The 15,029-nt window shown below is 43.4% G+C and overlaps 1 pseudogene across 1 annotated transcript in view; it reads left to right on the top strand.

Annotated features, from left to right (window-relative positions):
- The window catches only part of LOC148145077 (uncharacterized), a 132,601-nt pseudogene that overhangs the window by 89,964 nt on the left and 27,608 nt on the right, over positions 1-15,029 (top strand). The window contains exons 5-6 of the transcript XR_015750890.1: positions 1,732-1,843; positions 12,549-12,596. The product of XR_015750890.1 is annotated as an uncharacterized LOC148145077 (transcript). The remainder of the gene's footprint in view (positions 1-1,731; positions 1,844-12,548; positions 12,597-15,029) is intronic.

The following is a 15,029-nucleotide window of genomic DNA, read 5'->3' as shown; positions in this document are numbered from 1 at the left end:
TTCTCTCCCTGGGAACCTTGGTGTCAGCTGTAGCTCAGTGGGTAGCTATATCATCTCTTAGATTCATAGACACACTCATAGAATCCCTACAGTGTGGAAGTGGGTCATTTGGCCCATTGGGTTCACACCTACCCTCGAAAAGCATCCCACCCAGACCCACCCCCTAAACCTAACCCTAACCCTAACCCTAACCCATCCACCTAACCTACACATCCTTGGACTGTGGGAGGAAACTGGAGAACCCGATGGAAACCCACGCCGGAATGGGAGAATGTCCAAACTCCACACAGAGTCAGCTGCCCAAGGCTGGAATCGAACCCTGTTGTCTGGCACTGTGAGGCAGTAGTGCTAACCACTGAGCCGCCCGGCCACCCCACTTGAGCCAGCTGAGCACATGCGTCCTTCAGATGGGATGTTACCCTGAGGCCCAGCCTGCCATCTCAGGGAACATACAGAGTCCTGTGGCACTCATTGAAGATTGGCAAGGGAGTTCTGTTCATAATTAATCCTTCAAACAGCATCACTGAAAGAGATTTCCAGGATTTGGTCAAATGGCTGTTTGTGGGATCTGGCTATGCAAATGGCTGCCACAGCTGTTACATCAGGACAATCACAACACTCCAACGTTTGTTCATTGGCTGTAAGGCTCTCCTCTGAGATTGTGACGGGCGCTTGCATAAAACCCTTCTTGTCTCTTGTCTGACGTCTTTCATTGCTACTGGAGGCACCATTCAATAGGGGGATGAGATGGGCAACTTAAATAATGATGGGGAGTATGCTTGGCAATGGGAGAATTCAAATGTGTGTCCATCAGGGTCCTTCCAGCTGTCTGGTCTATTCTGAGCAGGAGATGAGAATGTTAGAAATAGGAGAAGGTTTAGGCTATTTGGCCCCTTGATCCTGCTCTGCCATTCAGTGAGACCATTGTGATCCTAAGTTGCCCACACTCTAGTTTCCTGCTTGCCTTCCATAGTCCTTGTATCTCAAGAAACTGCCTTGAATGTATTCAAAGACTCAGCTTCCACATCTCCCTGATGGGGTCCGGAATTCCACAACCTGATGATACTCTAGACATGAAATCCTTCTTATTCTGAAACTGTGCCACCTGGTTCTTGAAGGGGCATTCTTATCTGGTAGGGTCTGGCTGGGATGTCTGAGACCTAATGTAATTAGAGGTCAGGATGCTTAAATATGAATTAATAGATAATCAGACGTCTAAGTATGAGGGACAAGTCATCAGGGTGTTTGGAATTTGTGGTGTGCAATCTAGAAATAAAACTTCGAGTGAAAAGATGTATGCCTGGACACTGTCTAACCAGCATTTTCATTCCTGATATTTAATAAGGGAAGTCATCCCTCCAAATCTTTGAGATTTCAATTGATCGCCTTTCCTTCTTCTGAACTCCAGTGAGTGTAACTGTTCCTCATTAAAAAAAACCCTCCATCAGATTCAAACGATCCATAGAAATTCCAGGGGAAGTCTTCCTCTATTTCTTAAAAAAAAGTTGGACTTGAAATATTAATTTGGTATTTCTCTCCCCAGATGTTACCAGAGCTGTTGAGTTTCTCCAGCACATTCTGTTTTTATTTCCTCCTTGATTTCCTGGTTTACGCAAACCCTTCTGGATCTTTCTAGAGAGGTCCCAAAGATATGGTTCATTGTGTTGATATTTTGTCAAGTTATAACAAACGGGAGGCCGGGCGTGTGATCTGTAATCTTTTCTCTCCCAGTGGAGTCTGACTTATCACAGCTGCCATCGACTGAAACCTGCACAGCTTCTGTCTGTTAATATCTACAGCATCCCACCCACCGAGGCTCTGGTGAAGAACGTCCGCTTACCAGGTGAGAGTCTCAAAACTTAATCTGAACAGTTTTATCAGCAAATATCTTCAGTCCATGAACTGAGCAATGTCAGGTCATCAACTTTGCTGACTGAGGTCAACTTGCATGTGACAAACAATCACATGACAATCGATCATATGACATTAGACCACATGATTCCAACGGTGTGACATCTGATTGTGTCGCTTCATTGCACGACATCTTGTCACATGACATTTCGAGTTGTGAAGTGATGCAGCACAGGAAGAGACCATTCAGCCCATCTTGCCCGCAACTAGTAATGTTTTTGAAGAATGCCACACCCCCTGCCTCCGGCAACCCCAAAAGCCTCAGCTCCACGCAGTATTCACATGTCCACGGGCTGATCCACCTTTAGCCAGTCAGTGATATTGACACAGCACTAATCAATCATTTGATACCTGACACATGGTCACGCTATCACTGAATCTGAGTGTCATGAAAAAGAGACATTTTATCAAAGCTTTTCAACTTGCATCCATCAAGCCAATTCACAAGAAAACCAATAAAGGGGAAAGCCAACATTTACACCAACATTATCGCCTTGAATTGGTATTCTTGCACATTGTCCTGACAAGTCCAAGATGAAAAGCTTCAACTAAATACAGGTGATCTCCGGGCTGAAAACAGGTTCCGTTCTGCAATCCCTTTGTAACTTAATTATACATAAGTTGAGTCACAATGCAGGACAATGGAAAACAACTTTTCATAAGTCCAGGAACTGTCCATTTATCAGTTTCCAGCAATTCTTCAAATTCTAAACACCAAATGAGAATTTATTGTCTTAAGGTTGGATCGAGTGTAGCCTCCAGTTGACCTCACATTGACCTCCAGTTTCACCTGTGCAACCCCCACACATACTGCATGCTTTGGGCTCTGCACTTCTTCCTGTCTGGTTGATACTGTGCCTGAGAGATTAATCTCCCATTCTTGGAGGTTCTGCACACTGTGGGATGATTAGAAAGCCTAACATCACCACTAGCTCTCCCAAAAAGATGTACTTGGTCACAGCAGGGCAATGATCTCTCAGCAATTGCTCAATTGGTTACACTGTCAGGCTCTCCAGGTTCCAGTCCAGGTTTTGAGTGGAAAACCCAAGGCAGCACAGTGTTGAGGGAGCTCTGCACTCTCAGAGGTGCTGTCTTTTAGACGAGAGGTGAAGCCGAGGCCAAGTCTGGGTCTCCTTGCCATTTGGAACTCCTTACAACAGAGAGCTGTGGGGCAGAGTACTTGCGTATATTTAAGGCTGAGATAGATTCTTAATCAGTCGGCGAATCAAGGGTTATGGGGAAAGGGCAGGAAAGTGAATGTGAGGAGTGTTAAATCAGTCATGATTTAAGGCAGGCTCAATGGCCTACTCCTGTTCCTATTTCATATGGTCTTACAATCTTCTGGTCTATCTGTCTGCTCGCAAATATGTAAAGGAATCTATGGCATTGTTTCGAAGAAAAGAAGTGAATCTCTCTCCAGTATCCTGGCCAATATATAAGCCTCAATCGACAAGACAAATACTGCATATATGTTATCATCTCTTTGCTGTTTGTGAGAGTGCTGTACACATTTGACTGCTGCCTTTCCTCCATTACAGCAGAGATTACATTTCAAAAGTAGTTCTTCGGCACTGAAGTACTTTGAGGTGCCCAGAGGTTGAGAAAAGCACTATATAAACGCAGTCCTTTCACCTTTTTTTACTTAAACATTTATGGCTGAACCTCCCTGTCTGCAGTTAGTTTGGAAAGGACAATATTCATATACCTGCTTGCATTAGGCTGCGTTGTTATTCCAAAATTAAACAATTCGAAGAATATGATTGATTGCATTTTAATATAAACACACTGTATTCTTAAAATATCTTTTGGCTTCTCTTGTTTAGACTGCATGCTATTTAAATTCCTGTGGGTTAATTTTATTCTGTTAAAATGTGATACTATATACATTTATGTTTTTGTTTTTCTGTACTATTGTGTTTCTGGTCTGTATCTGGAAATGTTGCATACTATATATATCCAGGAAAGAATGGAAATGTTGGGTTCAGTCCTAAATTAAGTAGACATTTTAATTGCTACTATCATCAGCATGCATGGTTTCGAGCAGACACTGAGTAAACACTTCAACTTAGCAATTAATGGTAAGACAGGTATCACAAGTATTGAAATATTTCTGATCTTATCACAACCTTTCTCACTCCATCAACAAAATGAAATCATTTTATATATAGCATACCAAGAATTAAGATCCCCTCAGAGCCCAGTTACTCTTACGCAGGTCATGGGTGTTCCTGGCTGGGTCAGTATTTATTGCCTAATCCTATTGCCCTTGAGAAGGTGGTGGTGAGCTGCTTTCTTGACCAGCTGCAGTCCATGTGATATTGACAAACCCATAATGCCCTTAGGGAAGGAACTCCAGGATTTTAACCCAGTGACAGTGAAGGAACGTCAATATATTTCCAAGTCAGGACAGTGAGTAGTTTAGAGGGGAACCTGTAGGTGGTGGTGTTCCCATGTATCTGCTGTCCTTGTCGTTCTAGATGGGAGAAGTGACAGGTTGAGAAGGTGCTGTTTAAGGAGGCTTGGTGAGCTGGAGCTCATCATCTTGAAGAGGGTACACCTTGTGAGTGGGTGGCGGAGGGAGTGAAATTAAAGTTAACTTGAAGTAAAGTTACCACAGTCGAAATACCAGTCCATGGATATGGGCCGAGGGCAAGCACAGGTCAGAGTAACAGGGAAAATGCATCTTAATAGACACCAAGTTCCCATGCACGCCAATCTACATTGACTCCTGCGTAGCAAATCCCTTGACCCTCATTTTAGAACCCGTCCAAGGCAACTCTCCCAATCACAGCTGTGTCACCTATAACTATCCAAGATCTCTGTGTTCTACCATCTCAGGTATCTTGTGCATTACCTATTCCTTGGCCTTACTATTAATGGCTCTGTGGGCCTTTAGCTCTGGAAATCCCTCTCCTAAATGTTACTGCCTCTCTATTTTGCTCTCCTCATGTAAGGCGGACTTTAAAACTTCCTTCTATTGATCAATCTTTGCGTCACCTGTCCTAATAACTATTTCTTTGATTTGCGGTCAACTACCCACAATTACTGACATTTGAGCGAAGCGTTAAATTGGAAGCCCATTTGATGGTCTCACTGCCTACACCCCTCTCTGCGTTGACATAATGCTTTAAGAGGTATTCCAAAGTACTTCACGGGTGCATCACACAAAATTGAAATCAAGTCACATCAGGGAGTATTAGAATTGGTGTCCAAATGTAGATGAGAAAGATAGGTTTTAATTAAGAAAGAAAGAGGGATGGTGAGTTTATTTTCTGAGGAATGAGCATTGGTCATTTCCAGAGCTGAGCTCCAAGTCCGCTGAAAATATGACCAGTAAATGGTGAAACAATTAAAACTGAAGGTAGCAAATCAGCCAAGGGAAGTGGGCATAGGACAGGAAAGTGGAGTTGAAATAGAAGATCATCTACAATCTGAGAGAATTTCAGATCAGATTCAAGCAACCATTTCATGTTTTATTCACCCATGGTATTAGAGAGTCACTGCTAAGGCTGGCATTTACAAAAGAACATAAGAACTACATAGCCCTTCGAACCTGCTCCGCCATTCAATAAAATCAGGGCTGATCTTATGGACTCAGCTCCACTTACCCACCCTCTCACAGTAACCCTTAATTCTTTTATTGTTCAAAAAATGTCTATCTTAGTTTTTAAAATGTTTACTGAAGTCGCATCAATTATTTCACTGGGCAGGGAATTCCATAGATCCACAACCCTCTGGGTGAAGATGTTCCTCCTCAACTCAGTCCTAAATCTGCTCCCCCTAATTTGGAGGCTATGCCCCCTTGTCGTCAGTGGAAACATCCTCTCTACTTCTATCTTATCTATTCCCTTCATCATTTTATACGTTTCTGTAAGACTCCCCCCTCATTCTTCTAAATTCCAATGAATATAATCCCAATCTACTCAGTCTCTCCTCAAAAGCTAACCCCCTCAACTCCAGAATCAATCTAGTGAACCTCCTCTGTACCCCCCCCCAGTGCCAGTACATCCTTTCTCAAGTAAGGAGACCAAAACTGCCCACAGTACTCCAGGTGTGGCCTCACCAGCACCCTATGCAGCTGCAACATAACCTCCCTGCTTTTACACACAATCCCTTTAGCAATGAAGGACAAAATTCCATTTGCCTTCTGAATTATTTGTTGTACCTGCAGACCAACCCTCTGTGATTCATGCACAAGGATACCCAGGTCCCTCTGCATAGCAGCCTGCTGTAACTTTTTACCATTCAAATAATAATCTTATTTACTATTACTCCGACCAAAATGAATGACTTTATATTTATTAACATTGTATTCCATCTGCCAGACCTTTGCTCACTCATTAAAAGTATCTATGTTCCCCTGCAAAGTTTCACAGTCCTCTGCACACTTTGCTCTGCTACTCATCTTAGTGTCATCTGCAAACTTTCACACAGGACCCTTGGTCCCAAACTCCTAATCATCTGTGTATATTGTGAATAATTGCGGTCCCTACACTGATCCCTGAGGCACACCACTAGTTACTGATTGACAACCAGAATAGCATTCATTTATCTGCACTCTTTGCTTCCTGTTAGACAACCAATCCTCTATCCATGCTAATACTTTACCCATAATGCCATGCATCCTTATCTTATTCAGCAGCCTCTTTGTGGCACCTTGTCGAAGGCCTTTTGGAAATCTAGGTACACCATATCCTCGGGGTCCCAGTTGCCAACCTTGCTCATAATGTCTTCATAGAATTTGAAAAGATTAGTTAAGCATGACCTGCCCTTCATGAACCCATGCTGTGTCTGCCCAATGGGACAATTCCTATCTAGATTCCTTGCTATTTTTTCCTTGATAATAGACTCAAGTATCATCCCCACAGCAGAGGTTATGCTAATTGGTTGATAATTCCCCATCTTTTGTCTACCTCCCTTTTTAAACAGTGGCATCACATTTGCTGTTTTCCAATCTACTGGAACTGCCCTAGATTCCAGTGAAATTTGGAAAATTACCACAAGTGCACTTGCTATTTCTCCTGCTATCTTGTTTAATACCCAGGGATGTATTCCAGCAGAGCCAGGAGACTTGTCTATCCTTAGCTCCATTAGCTTGCCCATAAGTGTTCAAAGTTTGTGCGAAGATTTGTAGCTCGGGTGCTCGTTGTTGTGGTTCTGTTCGCCGAGCTGGAAGTTTTTGTTGCAAACTTTTCGTCCCCTGGCTAGGCGACATCATCAGTGCTTGGGAGCCTCCTGCGAAGCGCTTCTTTGATGTTTCCTCCGGTGTTTATAGTGGTCTGTCCCTGCCGCTTCCGGTTGTCAGTTTCAGCTGTCCGCTGTAGTGGTTGGTATATTGGGTCCAGGTCGATGTGTTTGTTGATGGAGTTTGTGGATGAATGCCATGCCTCTAGGAATTCCCTGGCTGTTCTCTGTCTGGCTTGCCCTATGATAGTAGTGTTGCCCTGTCGAATTCATGTTGCTTGTTGTCTGCGTGTGTGGCTACTAAGGATAGCTGGTCGTGTCGTTTCGTGGCTAGTTGATGTTCATGTATGCGGATTGTTAGCTGTCTTCCTGTTTGTCCTATATAGTGTTTAGTGCAGTCCTTGCATGGTATTTTGTACACTACATTAGTTTTGCTCATGTTGGGTATCGGGTCCTTCGTTCTGGTGAGTTGTTGTCTGAGCGTGGCTGTTGGTTTGTGTGCCGTTATGAGTCCTAGGGGTCGCAGTAGTCTGGCAGTCAGTTCCGAGATGCTCCTGATGTATGGTAGTGTGGCTAGTCCTTTTGGTTGTGGTATGTCCTCGTTCCATGGTCTTTCTCTTGGCCTAATTATAGTGTTGCCAACTCCAGCTGGCCAGATTCCAGAAGGTGTTATCACATGACCTTCTCCCTTCAACTGCCCATCCCCCAGCATCCTGCTAATTCTCCTTTCTGCGCCCACACCCCCCGCCCCCCCCACACACCCCTTCCCAAACATGCCAATCACCACCAAAGCCCATCCTTCCATGGATGGCCTTGTGTTGACAAATTGGATAAGGTGCCAGAAGGCCGCTGGTGGAGAAACAGAAAGCTTCTTCAGGGCTGTGTGAGTGAGAGGTCCTGCACCATTTAATCAGTAAGAAACCCTCCCTGACACAGATTATAGTTTATTATTTTCTGAGTTCCTGCAGGGCATGGAACATTTTGCTCAGTTTCACAGCAATAAACTGGTTTGTCCTGCAGCAAATCTAAAACAAGTTTGACTGATTGTTATACCACAACAAATAAAGCAGAAACATATTATTTCAGTGGAAGAACCTGCATTTATATAGTATCTTGCACATCCTACAAGCGCTTCAAAGCCAAAGAAATATTTATGTTGCAATTTAACCACAATTCAAAACCAATATCAGCAAACATGATAAGTCATGTTTTAGTGATATTGCCAGAAGATAAATATTATTCAGAGTATGAGGGAGACCTGTCTGACGCTCCATTAATTTAATAGTAGTGCATTGCACACAAATTAGGAGGAAGTGAGAGTGGTAAGCATGATATAAAAACGATTCAGGGTGATTTACACAAGCTGTATGACTAGGCAAGGACATGGCAGATGAAGTATAACATGGATAAAAGTTAAAATCTCACATCACCAGGTTATAGTCCAACAGGTTTATTTGAAAGTACTAGCTTTCGGAGCTCTGCTCCTTCATCAGGTAGCTAGTGGGACAGAATCATAGGACACAGAATTTATAGTAAGAGATCAAAAATGTCATACAACTGATGCAATGTATTAGACAAACCTAGATAGCTGTTAAATCTTAAATCTCTTAGAATGGGGATGCAGGTTTTGATTGATGAATATGTAAATCCCAGGATTTCTTTCTGGCCACAACCCCGAGATAGCTTGAAGTTTTATCAATGTAATTCTGTGTCCCATGTACCTGCACTACTAGCTACCTGATGAAGCAGCTCTGAAAGCTTGTATTTTCAATTAAACCTGTTGGACTATAACCAGGTGTTGAGTGCTTTTTAACTTTGTCCACCCCACTCCAACACCAGCACCTACAATAGTGAGATTGTCCACTTTGGTACAAAAAAAAAATGGCAGAATCTTATTTAAATGGTAATAAATTGGGAAGGGTTGATGTACAGGGGGACCTAGGTGTACACTGGTCACTGAAAGGCAGTGAGGAGGTGCAGCAAGTAATTAGGAAAGGAAATGACATTTTGGTCTTAATTGCAAGAGAGTTTAATACAGGAGCAAGGAAGTCTCACTGCAGTGAAGAAGTTTTCCTCCTCTCTCTACAAAAATCTCAGGGAGCCCCTCTCCCACTGCAACTCCCAGGTCATTTCCTCTGCCCTGAAGCTCTTTAACCATGTCCTGAAACTCTATGCTACTTTCTCCCCACCCTCACCCTCCTCTAGCTTATCTCTCCACCCTTCAGGCTCTCTGCCTTTATTCCTGATGAAGAGCTTTTGCCCGAAACGTCGATTTTACTGCTCCTCGGATGCTGCCTGAACTGCTGTGCTCTTCCAGCACCACTAATCCAGAACAGGGTCTTGGTAGACCACCCCTGAAGAATTATGTTTGTTTATCATTCCTTACCTAAGAAAAGAGATAATTACCATTAGAGGGAGTGCAGCAAAGACTCACCAGACTTTTTTAGTAGAATCCCTAAAGTGTGGAAACAGGCCCTTTGGCCCAAGTCCACACTGACCCTCCGAAGAGTATCCCCAAAGCCATTTTTCTACATTTACTGCTGGCTAATGTGCCTAACCTACATTTCCCTCAACACTATGGCAATTTAGCATGTCCAATTCACCTAACCTGCTCATCTTTGGACTTTGGGAGGAAACTGGAGCACCTGAAGGAAACCCACACAGAGACATGGGGAGAATGTGCAAACTCCCCACACCTGGGACTGGAATCGAACCCGGGTCCCTGGCGCTATGACGCAGCAGTGCTAACCACTGAGCTACCGTGCTACCCACCACCCAACCAACTTCTTCCTCAGAAAATGTTTTGCAATATGAGGAGTAATTGGATCAACTACAATTATCTTCCAGAAAAGGCAGTGAAAATCCAGTCACTGAATATATTTAAGAAACCTATAGTTAGATAGATTCCGACAGGCCAAAGATGTCAAAGAGTATGTACGCTGTTGAGATGCAGGATCAGCCATGACCATGTTGGAATGCACTTGATGGACCAAATGACTTTCTCCTGCTCCTGTTTGCCCACCGAAGCTTTAACATGCCACCTCCCAACCAGAGAGCGTTTCCTGCAACTTTCCCTCTCGTTGTTCTTGCCGTTACATGGACTTCCCAAGGTCTGTGTATGGAAGTTTCCAGAAGCAGTGCCAGTCAGTAGATGTGAAATTTCCCAGCAGCCGCACAGTTTAGAGGAAATGTCGCTGCCTGGGCTTTATGCTTAAGTGCTTGATACGCCCTTAAACCCACAATCTTCATCTCAGAGGTGACAATATTACTCATTGAACCACGTCCAGGAGGAGGCCAATCGGCCCCTTGAACCAATTCTGTCATTCAATGCCATCAAGTCTGATTTGTGACACTAACACCATCCACCCACCTTAGCCCAAGTCCCTTTACTCCTTTGGTTAACAGAAATCTATCAATCTCCGGTTTAAAAATAACAATTAATTTTTCAGCAAGTGCTGTTTGCTGAAACGAGAGCCAATCTTTGTGTGCAGAACTGTTTCCTAATTTTACTCCCGAAAGACCTCGCTCTAAGTTTTGACTATGTCCCCTAGTCCTAAACTCCAAAACCAGCAAAAATATTTCCTGTCTATTGAAGGCAAAACATTGAATGTTTTCAAGAAGGAGTCAGGTATCGTTCTTGGGGCTAAAGGGATCAAAGAGTCTGGGGAGAAAGCAGGAACAGGGAACTGGGTTAGATGAACAGCCATGAACCTATTAAATGGAGAAGCAGGCTTGAAGGGCTGAACGGTCTACTGCTCCTACTTTTTTGTTTCTATATTTCTCTTTACCCAGTCAGTTCCTCTTAGTAACATTTGAACAAATTGTTCCTTAATCCTGTAAACCCTGAGGAATGTGTCACTAGCTTGTGTAATCTGTGCTTGCAATTTTACCCAGGCAGGCCAGAAAATGTAACTACTCACGGAGTCACTCAGCACAGAAATACACCCTCTGATCCAACTCGTCCATGCTGACCAGATATCCCAATCTGACCTAGTCACATTTACCAGCATTTGGCCCATATCCCTCTAAACCCTTCCTCTCCATATACCTCCAGATGCCTTTTAAATGTTGTCATTGTACCAGCCTCCATCACTTCCTCTGGCAACTCATTCCGTACCACCCTCTGCGTGAAATAAAATGCCCCTCAGGGCCCTTTGAAATCTTTCCCCTCTCACCTTAAACCTATGCCCATCAGTTTTGGACTCACTCACCTTTGGTAAAAAACCTTGTCTATTCACCCTATTCATGTCGCATATGATTTTATTAACCTCTACATGGTCACCCCTAAGCCTCCAACTCTCCAGGGACAAAAACCCCAGCCTATTTAGCCTCTTCCTATAGCCCAATCTCCCCAGTCCTGGCAACATGCTTGTAAATCTTTTCTCAAGTTTAACAACATCATTCCTGTAGAAGGGCAACCAGAATTGTACACAGTAATTCTAAACGTGGCCCCACCAATGTCCCGTACAGTCGTAATGTGAGGCCCCAACTCCTAAGCTCAATGTTCTGACAAATGAAAGCAAGAATGTCAAACTCCTTTTTACCGCCCTGTCTACCTGCAACTCCAGATTTTTCTAAAAGTACAGTTCCCAGAACTGAGCACGTACATCACGATATGGTCTAACCAGGGCTCTGTAGATGTTATGTTAATGCATAATCAGCCACAATTGATACTTCAAGCTGAGTCCTATCCAATGGATTTATGTAATCGTGCTGATTACATTGAAAGCTGTAACTGGAACAATTTCTCACTCCATCCAGGGAAGTTACATTTCCAGCTAGGTGGGATATGAGGAGAGGTCGCAGAATCAGGAATCTTTACTTTGTGAGAGTTGAGGATGGAACTTGATCTCATTGAAGTGTGAAAGGATACAGACAAGATCAACCTGAGGTAATGTTTCTGAGATCTCCCAGTTAGCCGACCTAACGCTGGAGATCGTGAATGAGGTGCCTGGTGTCAACAATTAATGCAATTGTAGATTCTATAACACGAAGCAGCAGCAGGACACGGCGGGGTGGGGGAGGTGGGGAGGTGTGAGAGAGGGTGAAGTTTGCCCTCAAAATTCATGAGTTTAAAGAAAGAAAGAAGGCTTCCCATTCAGGGCCCAGTAAGAGTTTGAGGCGGAATTTGGTTTCTGTGGGATCCTTTGCCTTTTTAACTGTCCTTTCATTTCTCGTATGTGAGTGAATTTTCAGTTCTCTCTGCAGGCATGTTTCAGGGTCTGGCTACTAACCTCGAGGGAATTTAAGGGAGTCAGTGAGGGAAGATGGAAGTGGAGAAATGCGAGGTGTGTGGGACAGCGTGAAGGCATACATGAATTTCCCTACAACAAAGCACTTCACATAGAAGCCTTAAAGAAACCATCTGTTTGTAAATAAATCGCAATTGTTATGAACCTTAAATTTCGGAATTATCTGCAATTTTCAAGTGACGCTATTCCTCTCATTTTCAGATTGTAACAATCCAGTGATGAAACGTTACGCTAAAGACTACTGTCCAGGTAGGATGGAAGCTGACATGTTTATTGTGTGGGATATATGGTCCCTCCTCAGTGAAGGACTTGACCACATGTGACTGAGTCCTGCTCACTGCTGCTGTCAGGTCTTCACGTTGTATAAAAGATACCTGAAGCACTGATTAAAACAAAATCTCACAACGATGAGACTGGAATGAGACATACTCATTCAAAAAGATTGAACAGACTAGGGGTCTGTTTGAGTCTTAAAATGCTCCTCCAAAACAACATTCTACAAAAACAAGCTTTTGATTGTCTGACCTAATGTCTCCCTCCCTGTGTGACTCAGTATCATATGTTGCTTTCTAATGCTTCTGTGAAACACCTTGAGAAGCTTCAATATGTTAGCAGTGCTGCATGGATGTTAGTTCTTGTTGTCATCTTTAAGCTTATGAAAGGGCTTTGACCGAGCGAAGATGTTTCCGCTTGTAGTTGCTTGGTAACACAGACCCTAAGTATTACTGAAGAAAAAGATGCTTTTGAGGCTTATCGACTTGCACTGATCAGGACAGAATTTGAAGAAAACCAAATCTAGAAGGGAACAACAATTTATACCACATGAGAAGAGGTTGCTGACTGGTTGGCAAGTGAACTTTGGTAGATGTATTGTCATGGAGAATGCATGGGGAAAAGTTATTGCCAGCTCCTGTTTAAATTTAAACGAGTTGGCTCTGATTAGTCAAGACATGGTGAATACACCAGTGAATGGCTGTCCCCTCAGCTTTTGTTTTATTGAAAAGGTACAGTGTGGGGACATGTTCTTTCTGTTTGTAACGTTCAGAGACCTGCGAGTGGATATGTCCAGCTTCTGACACATGTAAATGAGTCCCACTAATAATCTTACATTGATTAAATTTGGTTGTGAAGAAGTTTCACTGGAATTGAAACATTAACTCTGTTTCTCCCTCCAAAGATCTGCTGAGTTTCTCTAGCAATTCCTATTTTTGTATCTTATGTTGTTTGGTCGTGTCATAATTAGCACAATCAGGATTGTTTCACAGAATCACAGAACCCCTACAGTGTGTAAGGAGGCCATTCGTCCCATCAAGGTCACGCCAACCCTCCGAAGATCATCCCACCCAGACTCAACCCCCGACCCAATCCCTGTAATCATGCATTTCCTGTGGCTAATCTACCTAGCCTGCACATCCCTGGACACGACAGAGCAATTTAGCATGGCCAATCTACCTAACCTGTACATCTTTCGGAATTGTGTTTGGCAAATGGTGTCCAATCATGTGATCACATCTAATGTTGAACACTACATTCTTTGTTTTGCAAACCAGGGCAGGTTGAATATGGTCAAATGTGTATGTCATGAACTGCTGAAGGGACATTCTGTTTGATGCAATATACCAGGTACAAGACAAATGGGCACCATACTTAGCATCACACCAGCACTGAAATACATATACCATGTGACTGATTTGCATGCAAAGCTGACATCATATTGACATGAGGGCATCATCTAGCTAATGGAAATTATCACTGGTTTTGTTATTGCATTGTCACAGAGTGAAATGGCTAGTTCCGTATATTGCTAAAAATTTTACTAAATCCCTATAGCGTATAAGCAGCCAATCAAGTCCACCACTGACCCTCTGAAGAGCATCCCACCCAGGTCTACCCTCTCCCTGTAACCCTGCATTTCCCATGCCTAATCCACCTCGCTTTCACATTCCTGGACAGTATGGTCAATTTAGCAAGGCCAATCCACTTAACCTGCACATCTCTGGACTATGGGAGGAAACCGGAGCACCCGGGGGAAACCCACACAGAAATGAGGAGAATGTGCAAACTCCACGCAGACTGTCGCCCTAGGGTGGAATCAAACCCAGGTCCCTAGCGCTGTGAGGCAGCAGTGCTAACCACTGAGCCACACATTTTGGGGCACCTTGTCATTCAGGTAATCTGAGGTTTATTGGACATTTTTCCATGCCAAAAATAACAGGGCTATTCATGGATTTACATGACGTAGAGCAAATGATGATCTGATCAGAAAAGCCTTTATCTCAAGCTCTTTCACCATTAAGCTGAATCAGAGTCTATATGCTTCCTAATCAGTACTCTCTTCCCAAGCAGTACAAGTTATTGTTATCTTTGAAATTGAGTTCTCGCAATTCTGTCCTGATTATTGTAAGGCAAAATGCCTCAACAGTGATTCCATTTGTGATGGAGTCCAAACACTGGCTCATAAATATTATAGAGTCATAGAGTCATAGAGATGTACAGCATGGAAAAAGACCCTTCGGTCCAACCTGTCCATAATCACCAGATATCCCAACCCAATCTGGTCCCACCTGCCAGCACCCGGCCCATATCCCTCCAAACCCTTTCTGTTCGTATACTTATCCAAATGCCTCTTAAAAGTTGCAATTGTACCAGCCTCCACCACTTCCTCTGGCCGCTCATTCCATA

Source organism: Chiloscyllium plagiosum, unplaced genomic scaffold, assembly GCF_037043375.1.
Source record: "Chiloscyllium plagiosum isolate Xiang-an unplaced genomic scaffold, Cpla_swu_hap1 HiC_scaffold_26, whole genome shotgun sequence".
Lineage (NCBI taxonomy): Eukaryota > Metazoa > Chordata > Chondrichthyes > Orectolobiformes > Hemiscylliidae > Chiloscyllium > Chiloscyllium plagiosum.
Note: the sequence above shows the minus strand (reverse complement) of the source record. Positions and strands in the feature narration are given on the sequence as shown.